The sequence below is a fragment of the Ruditapes philippinarum genome, unplaced genomic scaffold, assembly GCF_026571515.1.
Source record: "Ruditapes philippinarum isolate M1 unplaced genomic scaffold, ASM2657151v2 ctg2150_1_1_1_1, whole genome shotgun sequence".
Lineage (NCBI taxonomy): Eukaryota > Metazoa > Mollusca > Bivalvia > Venerida > Veneridae > Ruditapes > Ruditapes philippinarum.
The window spans coordinates 218558-222814 of NW_026865590.1; positions in this window are offsets into that span (position 1 = coordinate 218558).

Consider the following 4257-nt stretch of genomic DNA (forward strand, 5'->3'; position numbering starts at 1 on the left):
GAAATTTATACAAGGAAAACTACTTTGCGTCATTAAGATGCATATATCTTTATTTGCCGTAATATGTACACAAATAAGAAATGTCAATGACAGCCTTAGTGACGAACATAACATTTGAGAATATGACTTGTACTAACAGTTTTAATTACATTTGTTATATTAAATAAACAACTGCTATATTCATGGAATATAGGCAACTTAAAACGTAACTAATGAAAGATATAATGTTTTGAAACGTATTTCCATTAAATCATCTAGAAAAGATCGTTTTGTTGGATGAACTAATCTCGCCAATCGTTTGTTCTCCGGAAATGATAACAAAAGAGCATCAAAGCATCTTGTATTGTGGTCAGCGTTTACTTGCTTACCTTCTGTATATTCTATTTCGGGGTATAATTGTTAAATATCTTTTCAAAGACATAATCAAACTTCACCATACAATTTCTTTCACTTTGAAATAGAACTTCAAATATATTGTTTAGCCATTTTGAATACAGTGTTTCTTGTAAGCGTTATTTTTTCAATTTTATATTCCATATTCCAACAATATGTTTATGATTTTTAATATTATATCAGCATATGATTACATGTATCAATATTTTATAATGTTATACTGCATTACAAGTTCAAAAGATGGACTTTGTATATACAAGTATATCTTATTTACATACATATTTCAAATTAAAAATTATATCTTGTTATGCTCGACTCATTTATATGAAATGGGTGTTATGTAATTAGCAAATGCAGCTCCTTATATATGCTTGTTATTTAATAAACAAACGCTCCCACCAGAATATCGTAGGTTGAGCAATCATGTCGTAGCAAAAAGTCTTATATATGTTTTGTTATTCTCAAGGAACGTAACACGTATACTTCTGCATATTTTCTTTAACACATACAAAGGACTGGCACTTCTTTTGTACATGGTTTCCTCAAAGGTTTCATTATAGACATTGTGAAGATAGGCCCTACTTTAAAAAAGCACTTGTTAAAAACACTTGTCTCGAAGGGATAACGAAGAATTATCGATCGTGTAACTTAAGCGCGAAGCTTGTTAATCTTGTTTCCAAAAATTATCACAATTGAATGTCAGAAAAAAATTCATCGTTTGAATTCTTTAGATCATTACGAAAGCTGCGTAGGTAACATTATGTTCAATGAGGTATTGCAAATGATCACAAGTTTGTCCGTCTGTTCTCTTTGTCATATTGCTTTGTTACGTAACATTTATTTATTTAAGAACAAAGGTGATATTTACTATACTTCTGAGTAACATTCTTTTATCTTCTAACAACTCTCGATATCAATAGCTGTATAATTACAGTTATTATTACATGCAAAGACTTTTCATAGTTACAATGTCTCTTTTATCTTGTTGTTTTAAACTTTACCGATAATGCATCCGTGATTGATACGTGTATATTTTTCAAGGAAATTCTCTACTTTACAGGGTACAGCTTATTATATTTTGCTAAATGCTTATTAAATCCTTGTTTTAATACGTCAGTATAACATTGATTGAAATGTTTCTCTCTTTTATGATAATAATAGCAATGTTTAACTTTATTAACAGATAATGTAACGCTCACAAAGTCTTTGCTTCTGAAGCCTTCATCATACAAACTCAGTTCTGATACGTGACAACACTAAAAAATACTGGGTAAAATTATAAATACTATTACTTAAAATAAGATTGAAGGTATGACGTTTACAATGTTCGCAAGTTTATATATACATGTAGATACTTAATACTTGTTAACGCGGTGAAACCTGTGAATTGTATAATTCAGTTATTTTACTCAAAACTTTTCATAGTACAATTCTCTTTTATCTTGTATTTTAAAAAAAATTTACCGAAAAAAATATCGTAAATTGGTTTTCACGCGCTATATTTTTCAAGGAATTCATATGATTTACAGGACAGTAAATTTCTAAATCTTATTAAATCCTTGTGTTTAATACGCAGTTAAATTTGAATTGAAATGAGTTCTCTCATTTTTTAATAATTGAATGTTTGTTTATTTAACGTTGGTAAGGTCAAAGTCTTTGTTCTGCCTCATCTACAAACTCAGTTGATACGCGCGCCTAATCGGTTTACGACATGTTTCTTCATATGACCCCAGTTCTGATTGGATACAGGAAGCGGACTCGAAATTGGTTAATCAAAGTTGCATGAACTTGTTTCGTTATCGAACTTAAAAAATATGTTTAAACCAAACCAAATGGTTTGTCCTGATAAAAAATGGAATTTAGGAGTCAGATTAAGGTGGCAAAGGTTAAAATGTACATATCAAATAGAAACTCTAAGCAGTTGTGAAATCATGTCCAATTATTGTAGGCTAATGTCATATCTTTGTTCAGTGTACCAATTATTTGTATCAAATAATTGCCCGGGCTGACGTATCGATTTCTGAATCTACTCGAACCATTATGAAGCATTATCTGGTACAATATGTGATTGTATTTGTTCTAGGATCGGTGTAATCACTTAATGTTTACAATAAATCTTTCCACGATAGTTCTTGAACCTACCGATGTTTTCGCTCATTTGTATAAAAGGTACACCTACATTGAAATACTTTTTGGATAGAAATAGTTATAAAAGATAACACTTGATATTGTTCAGTGCATTGTTAAATCAACCATATGTCCTGGCATGCTATTGTCAATTAGAGTTGTAAAGTCTACTATAATACATTAACAAATCCATATATATTTAAAAAATGGTACTTAAATTAATATAATTATAAATATTAGGTAACATTGATAAACTATGTTTTGTAATTTTAAGAAACGCGATAAAGAATTTAAAAATGAATATGCGGTTTGAAAGTATACTGTTTGTAAAAGAGATATTTTATAAAATTCATAGCATTTAAAATTAAGGGCACATAATACAATATGGTTACGCAACAAAACAACATAACTAAAAAAAAGGAAACAAAATATCTCATCACGATTTTTGTATTTGTATAAAATTGTTTGCATTTTTTTCACATTTAGGGATATGTTATAATATACGAGTATTTGTTTTAAAGTCACACAATTGTCGCTAAAATCATAAATTAAACACCTAACCTTTATTTTTATTTTTTTATCATTTTTTTTATTTCTCGAACAATGAATGTTAGAATAGGTATATACTTATATACTATAGCATCTACATATACTCTTATAATAGTTGAATTCAATATTGATTGATTGATTGATTGATTGATTGAATGCTTGATTATTTTGATTGCTCGTTTTACTGACGGATTATTTTTACAAACAAATACCTACTCATTTGAAATACAAGAATAGTTTTTATGTTTTCTTAAACAATTTCAAATATAATGCCACAGAAAGAACATATAATTAGATCTCTTTGAAAAGAGACCAAAAAATCAGTTCGGTTTCATTTCGTAAACATATGAAATTTAATAGTTTTACATTAAGACACATGTGTCATAACGTAATTGTCAAAAAATTTTGGCGGGAAAATAACTCCCTCAACAATAATTTATTGACATTGTTAATTTCAATGGAACAGAGGAATGTAAGCAAAAACAATCGGATATAAATAAAAATTCCTAATAACCTTTCACATTTTGATGTTGGCAGATGTTGAAATGATTCATATGATAATGTATGTAGATATATTTACATAACTTATAGATAGTAAAATTACAGGGTGGTGCAATGAACGCGCAGATATTATTAATAATTGAATCTTTGCATCGCGACGTTTACTCTGAAAGTGACTCTAAAATAATTTCAGAGAATACATACAGCGTCCGGTTTTCACAACTTTCACTGTACATGTATATTTTAACCGCTTTTTCCAAATTAAATTATATGAAAATTGCCTTTTTATGGACACCGAATATTATCAATTATTGTGCAGTTGAAAATATAAATGGCGAAAGAGTGGCAATCATTTGCATATTAAATACAATAATAATATTTCTCATTTTAAAATATGTAACACAAAATATACAAAAGATCAAATATATCTTAAATAAAATGATATTAAGAAACATATATACATAACTTTCAGAGACAAAAAGAAAGAGAGTAAGAATCAGCTTAGTTATAGGTTTAATATTCAACAAGTGAAGGAAATAAATAGCTTCTTTCAATTCGCTGTTAACTGTGAAGTAAATAGTATATTCTATTTTTAACAATCAATCTATCTGATACGTGATATAAAGGATATTTCTTTCATTCCATTCTTTAAAGGCAGTTGCTGTTTGATTATTCTTCCCGTATAAT